General features: G+C 41.7%; 1 protein-coding gene and 1 pseudogene across 2 annotated transcripts in view; both read right to left on the bottom strand.

The window, feature by feature from the left end:
- FGF12 (fibroblast growth factor 12) overlaps window positions 1-15,111 on the bottom strand; it is a 614,102-nt gene that overhangs the window by 345,440 nt on the left and 253,551 nt on the right. The window lies entirely within an intron of this gene.
- LOC136379699 (small ubiquitin-related modifier 2 pseudogene) lies at window positions 65-1,000 on the bottom strand (annotated as a pseudogene).

Here is a 15,111-nt window from a genome sequence, read left to right as displayed (position 1 = left end):
GAGGAATTCTTTCTTTTTTTTTTCATTTTAAACAAGACATTTATTTAAACAACAAGACGCTTGATGTGAAGGGAAAACTATCTAGGACTCATTTCCTTTAGAGTAATTTATCCCTACTTAAAAACAGATTGCCCTACATGTAACAGCTACGTACAAAAAAGTTATAAAATTGTCCTTGGTTTTACAATGATAAATGAAAAACATTAAAATTCTCCAATCAAACAAGGTATGCAAGGATTCTTATGTTGTTCTTTTCTTTTGTTAAACAGTGAAAGCAAAATAACTTATTGGAATATAAAGATAAGAGCTGAATGAGCATGCCACTAATGGAGAAAGGGGGTATTTTCACAGAACCAGTATTTTTCCCCATCCTATCTCCATTTGATGTCAATCAAAACATACCATTGGCCATTTAGTTTTTAAAAAAATGAAAATGCTTGTGCACATACATCAGTTACTTTATGTACAATAAAGGAATGGGGAAGGGGGAAATGAAAGAATAGAGAAAACTATATGGTAGTAGTCAGGATGTGGTGGAACCAAGTTGCAGTTTTCTAATGGAGAATGTCTTCTTGGTCTGGAGAAACAGAGTTCTGAAGTAAAGTAGCAGCTTCCCTTTTTAGTAGACACCTCCTGTCTGCTGCTGGAACACATCAATTTTATTTTCATCCTCCATTTCCAACCATGCAGGTGTGTCTGTTTCATTGATTGGCTGCCCATCAAATCGGAATCTGATCTGCCTCATTGACAAACCCTGTCGTTCACAATAGGCTTTCATTAGTTTACTAAGTGGTGTATGCCTCTTAATCTTAAACTGCACCACAGAACCATCCTGCTCCGCCACCTTCAAATTAATATGATCGTTGTTCTCAGTCTTGACTCCTTCCTTGGGCTTTTCATCCGCCATGTCAAGTGCCGGAGGCTCTTCAGCTGCTCCTTCACAAAAGAGGTACCAGGTCCACACGGAACGAGCACACAAGCAGCTCCAGGAGCGCCAGAAGAAGAGAGGAATTCTTAAAAAGGAAAAATGTTGTCTCTGAAGACCACTGGCAAAAACTGGCTTTGTTTTAAGAGCAATGGGAAATCTATTGGAAGGTGTTAAAGAGTTAGATAGGATGAAATGAAAAACTGTGCAAGTTGAAAAGTCACTGTGACTGCAATCTGGGAAAATATCCAACAAGGAGGCATTTAGCCCCAGGTGGACTGGTTGGGAGCATTCTGTGACAGCCTAGGTAAAAACACTAAGATTCAAATGGCGGCAGTGCAGCAACTCATGATTAGTCAGATGGAGTGTGGAGTAGGAACCACAGAGCGAGTCAAAGATGATCTCCAGGTTTCTGGAATAACAAGATAGTCTGACTGCCATTCACCAAATATAACAATACTGCCAACAGATGCAGAGAAATAAGGTCTTAAGTTTGAATTTTGATGTGTTGCACTTCAAAATTTTTCTCCACTGACCCTCTTCTTTTCCCCAGTTTTTAAGAATCTTTTAAACTTTCTCTTCTAAAATCTATCTACATTAAAAAGGAGGGCAAAAGGATAGAAGGCAGTATCTCTTTAAATCATCCGTTTGGCAGATGATAAGAGGATTTCAAACATCTGCCACATGTGAAAATCCAACTCTATTTATGCTTCTAATACGTGTTAATCACTCAACAAATTGAAAATAAAACAAATGATGCCTTACTCACCCGCCACATAGTCTAACTCACCAGACCCTATGCACATCCATTATGAGGCTGATAAAATTTCTCCAGCCTGTAAAATATTATACTAATTTGATAATGCCATTTGATTTACTCTGTTACTTAAATTTTAATGCATATAGAATCTCTCTCCAAATTAGGTGCAAGCCCCCTGATGGTAGGAATGACAGCTTCCACGTAGTAGGCAGAGTAGAGAATGCTCTAGGATAAAACACCTCAACCCAGATACAATGCAGCCCATACATTTCCCAATTCCCAACACTGTTCTGAGCATTGCTAAAGGTGTAATGGTATATGGCATAACAAAAAGAGCATTATATTTGGGGATTTGAATTCTAATGCCAGAATCACCACTTACCTAGTTAACTATGCAAAAGTGAGCCATCTGTGTCATTTCCTGCACCAATTAGTAATCTCTGAAGATTCAGATCAGTGGGACCCTGGACCTTCACACATAAGCATGTATCACAGACACCATAACAGCTTTCCCTGTCTCTCTTGGGTAAATGTTGAATAAATAAAGGTGTAAATGAATGAATATATGAATAAGCGAAGTGTAAGAAGATACAAGAAGAGTATTAATTAGGTTGTCAGGGAACTAGAATCCTAACCTCAGTTTAGTGAGTTCCCCAACTCACTTTCTCATCCTAAATCAGTCTCTTCTCCTCTATGCCTCAGGTACTTCCCCTAGGAAGCCTCTCCCAGAGCTGCTGCACTTTTTTCTTACACCCTATTGTCACAGCCTCAGAGCCAGGGAGCCAGCAATAGGCTCCCTACTCAATTATATCTCTTTGGAAAGGAAGAGAGGAACAATCAACTGAGAGCATTGTTCAATTCCAGTGTAAAAAGACTTCTTTTAGCCTGACCAGGCGGTGGCGCAGTGGATAGAGTGTCAGACTGGGACGTGGAGGATCCAGGTTCAAAACCCTGAGCTTGCCAGCTTGAGCATGGGCTCATCTGGTTTGAGCACAGTCTCATCAGCTTGAGCCCAAGGTCACTGGCTTGAGCAAGGGGTCACTTAGTCTGCTTGTAGCACCCAGGTCAGGGCACATATGAGAAAGCAATCAATGAACAACTAAGGAGCTGCAATAAAGAATTGAAACTTCTCATCTCTCTCCCTTCCTGTCTGTCCCTCTCTGTCTGTCTCTGTTACCAAAAAAAAAAAAAAAAAAAAAAAAAAGGACTTGGACTTCTTTTGTTTTTTCTTAAGAGAGAAGTGGGGACTCCCGCATGCACCCTGACTGTGATCCACACAGCAAGCCCTCTATGGAGCGATGCTCTGTCCATCTGGGGTCGTTGCTCTGTTGCTCAGCAACTGAGCTATTTTAGTGCTTGAGGCAAGGCCATGGAGCCATCCTCAGTACTCAGGGCCAACTTGCTCCAACTAAGCCATGGCTGCAGAAAGGGATGAGAGAGAAAGAGAGAGAGAAGGGAAAGGGGGGAAGGGGAAGAAATAGTTGCTTCTTCTGTGTGCCCTGACCGGGAATCAAACCCTGGACAACCACACGCTGGGCCAATGCTCTACCACTGAGCCAACCAGCCAGGGCCTAAAATGACTTCTTCAAACAGGAAATGACCACACTTGGATTTAGCCCTTAGATCAGGTCTGTATTACTGTCTTCCTCTCCCCTTCTGCAAGAGATAGCAAAAGACATTCTAATTTACGAGACATGAGAGTGTAACCAGAGAGTCTTCATCAATTCTAAAGCCAAGACCTCGTGGGGCAGGAACAAGCAGTTACCAGTTACCTCCCAAGCGTTGGCCTGGGTTTCCTGATGAGAAATCCCAGATCTTTCTCCGACTCTTAAGAGAATTTCCCTGTTCACAGCTCAAAGGTCCAGAGTTGTACCAGAACTATATTCTCTAGGCTCAAACAACTCAATACCACCTACTTTTCCCTAGGAGAGAGAGACAATAAAGAACTGTCTTCACTGCCAGCTTGCCTTAATCCCATCAAATATATATACACTTTAGGAACCTAAAACTGGTCTACTGTTTAAAATTAGAGTGTGGCTGAATGGTGCCGAAATGATGCTGCCAGGTACTGGAGAGGAGTCCTACCTAAAGAAACCATTCTTATCTTCAGATAGAAAAACAGATGCCACATGCCTTCCATTACTAATGAGGTCTATCATTAAGCTGAAAAGATAAGTTTTACTTAGGAAGACTGGATTTTAGCTAAGACTTATTGTGCAGCCTGACCTGTGGTGGTGCAGTGGATAAAGCGTTGACCTGGAAATGCTGAGGTCGCCGGTTCGAAACCCTGGGCTTGCCTGGTCAAGGCACATATGGGAGTTGATGCTTCCAGCTCCTCCCCCCTTCTCTCTCTCCTCTCTCTCCCTTTCTGTCCCTCTCTCTCTCTCTCCTCTCTAAAAATGAATAAATTAAAATAAAAAAAAAGACTTATTGTGCAGAAATTCAGACATTGGTGATGATATCCACGCTCTCTGTAGCACACGTAAACATTATAGTTACTCGGGCATAACCTTAAGTGAGGTTTTCCCTGCTCTATGCAGTTCTGTTCTGTGCCAGGACCTCCTAATCCAGATATCAGTGAACGTCACAATGTGACAGTCACAATGAAATAGTCTTCGTTTCTCTTACTTAAAAATCTTCAGAAAATACAGATGAGACTGTATGAGATTTCATAAAAACAGAAATAAGTTGAAATATTATAGGGCAGCAGTGAGAAGTAGGCCTGGAAAAGTTGCTGGAGAACATCGAATACTTAGCCTCGTATCTGACCTGATCTTTTAGGCTGTTGAAGGTTTTGAAAAGTGGCTGTGACAAAATTAGCATTCTGCTTTAGGATGTACGGCTAATCATTTTATTTTGGCTTAATATTTCAAATGACGTTTTATTTAGCACCTGAGTTCAAAATTCATCTCAAAATTTCTTTACAAGCTTAGAAAACAACAATGGTTTTATAGATCATTTTCTAGCTCAGCAAAATTGGCATTGTAGTGAGGACTTTGCCCTTCATTCTCATATTTACGGCATTTGCTTCACACAAAGTAACTCTGGATGAAAATGCCCCGCACACGCAAGTGCTGGTCCACGACAAACGTGCACGGCCCTGTCGCTTACGGAGTTGGGCGAGCAGCAATGTGGGCTGGTGGCAGTGAGAGGGCCCAGACGTAATAGCTGGGAAGCACTGGTTCCGATTCACAAACCGTGGAGTTCTGGAGTTCCAGAAACCCTTATAAAATAATGTTTTACCAGATCATAGGCATTTGCATGAACTTTAACGAGCTAATTGTGAGAAAGAAATAGAAAATGACCAACCATCTGGCTGCTCTGGGTTCTTGAGCCAAGCCCTTGAACCTGAACCAGCCTGTTGAAGCCCTTGATCCCTCCAGGGCTATTCAATCCGACCGTGAGAGCTGACCTTGGGGAAAGGGCAGGGAAGATTTGAGTTCGATTTCTTTGAACCTGTATTCCCCATCTGCTACACTTCCCTTCCCTCCTCTCACCTCCCAATATTTCCCATTCATTGTGTTTATTAGAATATTATGTTTTTCACTCTCAGAACTCATTTCACTTATTGGCGTTTTTTGTTTGTTTGTTTGTTGTTTTTTCATTTGTTTCCCCTCAGCCCCTTGTCTTTGTGCGAGCTTGTGTTTGTGTTCTTTATTTAGCCAATTGATTCTAACATTGTTTCTGGAACAGGATAATATGACCTTCAGCATTAGACAAGACGGGAACAAGTGGGAAAAGAGCAAAGAAGATTGTCATGCTTAATGTTCTAAGAATAATTCAAGCGAGCCTGTTCCGGAACGCTGACGGGGTCTCCCCAGGTTCTCTCTGCTGTCAGACTCACCAACAGGCCGGCGCGTCTGGCGGGGGAGGCTAGGGATGGTGGGAGAGTGCCATCTCGTGGACTCAACGGGAAGTACTTTGTTCTGTGAACTAGACTGAATTTCAAGTTTAGCTCTCAAAACACGTATAAGTGAACTGTACTTTAAAATGCCGTGAACACCTTCCAGTCGGTGAAGTGAAGCCTGAATTTATGAATTCTCCAATCTAGGGATTTTCTGAGTAGTAGCCGAAATATCTGTCCAATGAATCTGTCCTCTGGTAAAAATTTAAGGTGAAGGACAGTCGTCCCTAGATTCCATTCTTTTCTTTTTTTCTTTTCTTTCTTCTTTTTTAAAATGAAGTTATTGGGATGACACTGGTTTTCAAAAGCACACAGGTTTCCAGTGTACAACTCAATAAAACACCACCTGCACCCACAGTCGTGGGCCCCCCCCACCCCGGGCAAAGTCTCTTTCTGTCCCATTCCCTCCCTCTCTGCCCACCTCCAGCACCCCGCCCCCTTTCCCTCTGGCTATAGCCACCCCGCCTTCTGTGTCTATGTGTTATGTATATATGTTTTGGGCTAATCTTTTCACCTCTTTCTTCTGTTCTTTCAACAAAGAATTTGGAGCTGCCAGAAAGTCAAAGAAAAAAAACAACCCAGTAATTATGCAGATTGCATTCAAATTAAAATTTGCATAGTATCTGAGCAATAAATTCTACCCATGCTTTAAAGTAGAGCACTAATGACCACTTTTCCATTAAACCTTCCCTAAGGAGATCTCTTCTTTCCTTGGAACTGCCACTTAGTTTACAAAAAGCAGTTCCCCTTACATATTTAACACCAGTGATTGTCAAAGGAATGCTTTATGGATCATATTTACATTAAAATCACCTGGAATGCTTTCTTAAAATGTGCTTTCTTGGGCCCTATCCTACATCAATTAGATCAGAATTCCTGGGACTAGAACCTAGGAATGAGCATGGGAAGTTAGCACCCAAATTCATGCTCTTGTCTACTGTGTACTCCAGCTGGAGACCCCGGTACGCTTTGCACTGGGTCCAGGAATTAAGCAATGGAGGAAGAGAACTGCCCTTGTCCCTGCAGATTGGACTATTAGTTTTTCATAGCGGAGTTTCTAAGGACCTTGTCTAGGAGGCTTTCCCAATTAATTTCAGAAATTTGAAGCAGATGCCTCCTCCTCTGAATCCTTCAGCCTAATCAAAGCCTTATATACTGGACGTGTACAAGTCACCTTGGTTCACCTTTCTACTGTAACTCCTCAGCGATCTGTCCTTTTGCCGAGACATTCTGGGAGGAGGAAGTGCCCTCACTCATCTCATTATGGGACCACACAACAACCTGCTGGGCATACTGTCCATGGGCAAGGTTTGAAACTGCACTTGGAATCTTCTGGCTTCAAATAATTAGCCAGGCAAGAAGACTAGAGACACTAGAAAACAGCCTCCCACCCACCGTAAAAGCAGCAGATCAACTGCCTTCAGCAGAACAGAGAGCCATTGCCCGCATCCCCACCCAGGCACCCAGCCCACAGAATTACCCAGAAAAACCAATCATGTTGCAACTGCTTGGCTTTCTGCAGTGCCCCAGGAATTCTGAGCGACAAAGGAGAGTCATCTGTTCCTCAGACTAGCAATTGTGTCATTAAACAAATTGCTCTATAATGTCAGAAGAGGCATTCTTTATGACAGCTAAGTGATATCATTTGTCTTGATTCCAGACATTGGAGGCATCTGACTAGAACTGTGCATTTCATTTGAGGTTGGAGGTTAACATACAGGAAAGTGAGAGTATAGCTAGACATCCAAGAAAAGTATAAACATTAAATGACATCTTAAAAGCCATATTTTTGCCTTTTTATTTTATTATTTATTATTTATTTTTGTATTTTTCCAAAGCGGGGAGGCAGTCAGACAGACTCCCACATGCACCCAACCAGGATCCACCAGACAGGCCCACCAAGGGGTGATGCTCTGCCCATCTGGGGCATTGTTCCATTCTGGCTGGAGCCATTCTAGCACCTGAGGTGGAGGCCATGGAGCCGTCGTCCTCAGTGCCTGGGCCAACTTTGCTCCAATGGAGCCTTGGCTGCGGGAGGGGAAGAGAGAGACAGAGAGGAAGGAGAGGGGAGGGGTGGAGAAGCAGATGGGTGCTTCTCCTGTGTGCCTTGACCAGGAATCAAACCCAGGACTTCCACACACCGGGCCGACGCTCTACTGCTGAGCCAACTGGGGTGGCCTACTTTTGCCTTTATAGCACAAATGGTATGTGAAAACTTTTTTCTAAATAATGTTGTTGTATATAAAATTCAATACATGAACTGTCATTCTCTATAGACCAGCAATTCTCAACCTTTTTCATCTCGTGGCACACGTAAACTAATTGCTAAAATTCTGCAGCACACCAAAAAATATGTTTTGCCAATGTGACAAAAAAAATGTCTAATTTTGATTCATTCACACCAGATGGCTATTGTTGTGTTGGCTGTTTTCGATTTTCTTATTTGACAATATAAGGAAAAAGAGGTCAGTGCCCCTGATTAATAAGTCAGGTTTTGTATGTTTCTGAAATTCTTATGGCACACTGGCAGAAAATCGCTGCTCTAGACAAACTGCCTTTGGAATAAATAAGTCAGTTTCCGGAACATAACAATAGTTCCAGATTAAACAGAGAGTTCATTCAGCTCAACATGTCTGTTTCTAATAGTGATGGCTCATGGAAGTATTAAATTCAGCAAATGTTTATTGAGCACCAACACATGTAATGAGCCCTTAGATGCTACACAACCAACCCTCTTCCACATCACGTGTGGTCTTGCACTCTGAAATCTGCACCTCAGTCATCCAGCTCTGACACGATGCCCCTATACTTCTAGCTCTTTCTGCCACCCCCCCCCCAATTCCTGTCTCACTGAGATCCACAGTCCATTGTTCTCACCACTGTCCACCATCACACATCCTATCCCTTCACAACTGGCAAACTTCTACTCAACTTTGCAGTCTTTGCCTAAACCAGCGGTTCTCAACCTGTGGGTCGCGACCCCGGCGGGGGTCGAACAACCAAAACACAGGGGTCGCCTAATTTCCGATGGCTTTAGGCGACCCCTGTGTTTTAAATATGTATTTTCCGATGGCTTTAGGCGACCCCTGTGTTTTAAATATGTATTTTCTGATGGCTTTAGGTGACCCCTGTGTTTTAAATATGTATTTTCTGATGGCTTTAGGCAACCCATGTGTTTTAAATATGTATTTTCCGATGGCTTTAGGCAACCCCTGTGTTTTGGTCATTCGACCCCCGCCAGGGTCGCGACCCACAGGTTGAGAACCGCTGATTTAGATAAAAATGTATTGTATAATAAATATGTATTTTCCAATGGCTTTAGGTGACCCCTGTGTTTTGGTCGTTCGACCCCCGCCAGGGTCGGGACCACAGGTTGAGAACCGCTGGCCTAAACAAAAGTGTTTTTCCAGCAATAATCCTGTCCCTTTAACCAGACATGGTCTTCCTGCTATATGTACTGTACTTTTGTAGTACCCTGGATTTCTCCTGTCTTCAACCGAATCAATCAATCCTTATAATTAATTGCTTATGTTTTGTCTTCCTCAGTAGGGGGAATGGGAACCAAGAGACCAGAAATCACTGCCATTCTTATCTGTAGCTGTATGTCTAGAGTGCTTGGCAACTAAATGATGCTTAAAAATTACCTGTTAAATCAGGAAATAAAATGATAAATTACAAGGTGGTCAAGGCATAGAGAATGCTTCTAACAACAGGGACAATTTAGGCTAGTAAGTTAGTTGAAACCTTTTTCTAGAGATCTTGAGCATTCAGACAAGTTGATTTTGTTTGTTGAACAGGTAATGGGAACAGAGTGGGGTCCTTATAGATGAAGAGGCTCCCCAAATATTCATATTATGAATAACTATTGCAGCTGATTATTAAGAGCATGTATGCATTTATCACAGAAAAATCTGAAAAATTCCATGAAGTACAGAGAGCAAAAACCACCCATTTCTCTAGTACTATTACATGATTTTCTTTAGTAATTTTCCAGACATTTGTTTTACACAGTGGTGATCATATAACACATTCATGCTTGGACTCCATCTAGTTTCCTATCAACATTCTAATCTAAGCATTTTTTTTCTTAGCATTTATAAACCTTTAGTAAGTTTCACTCGATGGCTTATCTAACATTCATATTACTATACCATTTTGACTTGTTTCTTATTTTTAAAAAACTTTGGTTTTTAAACATTTAAAACTTTTTATTGTAATATTATATAGTCTAGTGCATACATCTAAACTGTTCTTCTCTGTGAAATTGACTCCCATATGACTACTACTCAGATCTAGTACCTAATGTTAACCGCATCCCAAAGCCTCCCATATGTCCTTTTCCAGGCAACACCCTCCTAAGGTAACGATTATTCTGACTTATAACCTGCTAAATTAGTTTTGCCTGTATTTGAACTTCACGGTGTTTTTTTTGTTTTGTTTTGTAATTTTCTGAAGCTGGAAACGGGGAGAGGCAGTCAGACAGACTCCCACATGCGCCCGACCGGGATCCACCCAGCACGCCCACCAGGGGGTGATGCTCTGTCCACCAGGGGGCAATGCTCTGCCCCTCCGGGGGGTCGCTGTGTTGCGACCAGAGCCACTCCAGCACTTGGGGCAGAGGCCAAGGAGCCATCCCCAGTGCCTGGGCCATCCTTGCTCCAATGGAGCCTTGGCTGCGGAAGGGGAAGAGAGAGACAGAGAGGAAGGAGAGGTGGAGAGGTGGAGAAGCAGATGGGCGCCTCTCCTGTGTGCCCTGGCTGGGAATCAAACCCGGGACTTCTACACGCCAGGCCAACGCTCTAGCACTGAGCCAACCGGCCAGGGCCCTTCACAGTGTTTTGTGTCTGACTTCTTTTCTGTATTATGTCCGTGAGATTCAACCACGCTGTTGGAATGTAGCAGTTCATTCATATTCACTTTCTTAAAGGACTGCACTGCCTAAACATACACTACTGTATTCATCCATTCCACTGTTGATGGACACATGGCTTATTTCTTGCTTAGAACTATTATAAATGCGTTTTTATGATTAACTGTGTTTTAATGGAGTCATATTTTTTAGCCTAAACACATCTCAATGAAATGAGTTGCAGTAATCTACCCACCATTGTGGAAGATTGATTGTTTTTACCTGAACGTACCTCATCCAGTTATACTATGTACATAAATCATCTTCTGATGTTAGAGCTAGACAACTGATTCTAAATCATTTTCTCCTTAACTGTTTTTTACTTGTAGAGCCCAATTTGTGAGTTACGAAGGAGCGACCAAATACAGAAGGAAGCATTCCCCTAAGGAAAAGAGGGCGGGGGGGGGGGGGGGACACCTTAGCATTACGGTAAGTTGCACACAGACTATATAACTCCAAAGTAAATATGCCTTTTACCCAACTTATAGCACTTTCGCACTATCCTTGACTTGGGAGATACTATGCTTTGTTTCTCCATTAGATGCACAGGTTCTATAATAAGAAAAACCTGAATTTGAATTCTAGTTCAGTTCCTTCTACATGCCTGGTCTCAGTAAGTTACTTTATCTCAGCTCCTCTTTTTTTTTTTTTTTTTTTTTTTTTTTTAAGTGAGAGGAGGAAAGACAGATGACAGATTCCCACATGCTCCCTGACCAGGATCCACGGGCAATCCCCAGGGAATCGAACCCGGGACGTACACACACTGGGCCGATGCTCTATCTACTGAGCCAACTGGCCAGGGCCGCAGCTCCTCATTTTTAAAATGGGGATATTAATATTAATATTACCAAGACTACATAAATTTTAATGCATGCCATATAATTAGATTTCAATTAATTCTATTTTTTTATACTAACAAGCAGAATGTTTTAGCTTAAGAGAGCTAAGAAGTTTAAATTCAGATGAAACATTTCTCAAATATAACATTGAAATATATCCCTTAAAAATGACTGGTCTATTTTCTACAGCACAACCCAACTTAGGCACTGTCAGCTTTTGTCAGTGTCATGTTTAATTACAGCAAATAACAGTAGCAACAGTGAATTTTTATATTTTGTTTGAAAGTTCAAAAGTGCTTCTAAATTCAGAGAATTCAATCTTCCTGATGTTTTGAGGATATGACACTGCCCCCCCATGAAAGATATCAATTTATTGTATCAGATTAAATTCATGCTTATCAATCTGCTCTGTGATAATGGACTTGTACCCTTTACATCTCTCTCCTCGGTAGCAAGTGCAATATTAAGCTTTGTCAGTAGAGGGTGCTGGAGAAGAAATTTTCTTCCTGCTTCCAGTATGCTATACAGATCTTTTTATTCTTTTTTATTTTTTATTTTATTTATTTTTTATTTTTATTTTTTTTATTTATTTATTTATTTATTTTTTCATTTTTCTGAAGCTGGAAACAGGGAGAGACAGTCAGACAGACTCCCGCATGCGCCCGACCGGGATCCACCCGGCACGCCCACCATGGGGCGATGCTCTGCCCACCAGGGGGCGATGCTCTGCCCATCCTGGGCGTCGCCATGTTGCGACCAGAGCCACTCTAGCACCTGAGGCAGAGGCCACAGAGCCATCCCCAGCGCCCGGGCCATCCTTGCTCCAATGGAGCCTTGGCTGCGGGAGGGGAAGAGAGAGACAGAGAGGAAAGCGCGGCGGAGGGGTGGAGAAGCAAATGGGCGCTTCTCCTATGTGCCCTGGCCGGGAATCGAACCCGGGTCCTCCGCACGCTAGGCCGACGCTCTACCGCTGAGCCAACCGGCCAGGGCTATTCTTTTTTAATTTAAAATTTTTATTTTTAACTTATTGTGTTGACAAGGTTCCAAACGTCCCACTCAATATCACATCCTCTTAACACTGCATCGTGCCCTCCCATGTCCCATGCACAGTCTCTCTCCTTCCCACCTGCCCTCCATCATTGCCACCCTCCCTCTGTATCCATGTATTATGAATATATAATTTTGGCTAATCCCTTCACCTTCCTTGATCCTGTCCTCTCTTCCCCCTTCTCTGTGACAGCTGTCCATTTGTTCCCTGTGATGCTGCCTCTTTTTCAATTTTGTTCCTCAGTTTATTGTGTTCATTACAGTCCACATATACGTGATATCATATGATATGTGTCTTTCTCTGCCTGGCTTATTTCACTTAGCATAATAACCTTCAGGTCCATCCATGCTGTCGCAAAAGGTAAGATTTCCTTCTTTTTTATGGCTGTGTATTGTTCCATTGTGTATGTGTACCACTGCTTTTTAATCCACTCATCCACTGACTGCGTGGGATCCAGCGGTGCTCTGCCCAAGTGCCATTCCCAAGTCATATGCCCAGAAGGTTCATTCCCTTAGTGAGATTGTGACCATCTTGGCATGGATTTCCCGTGAACCCCAGGTCTTACATAACTCTGCAGGTGAGCAAGCTTCTGGCACCCCAAATCTCTCTGTGCACCACCAATGGTCAGCTCTGCATTATAACTGCTTTCTCCAGCATTAGAATTCTACAGAGGGCAGTTTATCCAATGCCCAGTTCCTAGCGGCCAGCTTCTCTATCTCATAGTTCTTATAGCATCTAGTGGCCAGCAGTGCCCAGAAGCAAGCAGCTTCCCCCAGCACTGACTCCAACAGCTTTGAAGAAGTCTCGTGGTTCAGAATTTGCCTATGTGTTGCTTTCCTGGCATCCCAAAAAGCAGGTTTATAGCAAGTCCCAATGATGAGGTACTTCAGTGATTTTTCTATCATCCCATAACATGGCCATACACTCTCCAAAGGGGTCTGAATCTCAGCCTGGGGTTGGGGCGGCTATTTCATGGCCTGTGGCTAGCTGCTGGTCCTTATATACGCTATTTCTACATTCTATAGCACTATCTTTACTTCTTACTTGCCAATTCCCCATTACTTCAATTTACATTAGTATAGTTAATAATTCTTATATTAAATTTTACTTTTTCATTAAGAATAGAACTACCATATGACCCATCAATCCCTCTATTGGATATATACCCCCAGAACTCAAAAACATTGGCACGTAAAGACACATGTAGCCCCATGTTCGTTGCAGCATTGTTCACAGTGGCCAAGACATGGAAACAACCAAAATGTACTTCAATATATGACTGGATAAAGAAGATGTGGTACATATATACTATGGAATACTACTCAGCCATAAGAAATGATGACATCGAATCATTTACAACATGGATGGACTTTGATAACATTGTACTGAGTGAAATAAGTAAATAAAAAAAAAAAAACCAAGAACTGTATGATTCCATACATAGGTGGGACACAATACAGCTATTGATCTACTTACGAACTATGCAACTTACGACCATTTGACTTTGTGACCACTATCCCTAGCCACGACTGCTCTGCGTCTGGCAGCGCAAGCGTTGCCCAGCTGAGCGTACGACAGTGCTGGCCAATAAAATGTTTCATACATGTTTATATATTTTGATATGTTTTGCAATTGGGAAAATGTTTCTTATGGTATTTTTTATTCCTGTACTTTGTAATTTTGTATGTTTTTCAAATATTAAACCAGTTGTACTGGTAATGCAGTGTTTTACTTAAACCTGACAAATGTAAAATAAGAAACAAAACGGTGTAGAGATGATACAAATGGCATAAAATGAACAAAGAAAATTATAATATGTAACAATAATAAAAGAAAATTATGATTAAATATGACTTAAAGATTTTTATAACATCATTTCACAGTACTGTACATATAGCCTACTCAATATAAGACCAAATCATGTTACGACCAGTATGTCGGAACCAATCGTGGTCATAAGTTGAGCACTAACTGTATTTGAGACTCATGGACAGGGACAAGAGTATGGTGGTTACCAGTTGGAGTGAAAGAGAGGAGAAGAAGGGGGTAGGGGGAAGGGGTCTATTTGGTTAAATAGAAGGTGATGGAAGACAATTTGACTTTCAGTGATGGGTATACAACATAATCAAATGTCAAAATGACCTGGAGATGTTTTCTCTGAATGTATGTACTTTAATTGGTCAATGTCACCCCGTTAAAATTAATTATCTAAATAAAATATTTTTTAAAGCATAAAATTATATATAATAAAAATAAAAAATGCAAAAAAATACTTTTTCAACTTACTGTGTGGTTTCTGTTTCCTGATTGGACCCTAATTGATACAAAATGAAGATCTTCAAGTGAAGCCCAGACAAAGCCAAGACCAAAACCCAGATTTTTAATTCCAAAATCCCATTATTTTTCCACTACACCAAAATATTCTTTCCATGACAAAGGGCATATTAAATATTGAAATTACTTTTAAAATTTTATTTATTAATTCTAGAGACTGGAAGGGAGGAAAGAAGAAAGAGAGGGAGAGAGAGAAACATGAATCAGTTCCTATATGTTCCCTGACCAGGGATCGAACCAGTAACCTCTGCATATGAGGATGATGGTCCAACCAACCAAGCTATCCAGCCAAGGCAAGAAGAAATTCTTAATTCTATAAAGTGATTGATTTCTGTGCCACCTTAGAGCAACCTCCCTCCATCTCATCCTCTTAGACACTCAAGGACAAAAGA

This window comes from Saccopteryx leptura, chromosome 8, assembly GCF_036850995.1.
Source record: "Saccopteryx leptura isolate mSacLep1 chromosome 8, mSacLep1_pri_phased_curated, whole genome shotgun sequence".
Classification (NCBI taxonomy): domain Eukaryota; kingdom Metazoa; phylum Chordata; class Mammalia; order Chiroptera; family Emballonuridae; genus Saccopteryx; species Saccopteryx leptura.
Note: the sequence above shows the minus strand (reverse complement) of the source record. Positions and strands in the feature narration are given on the sequence as shown.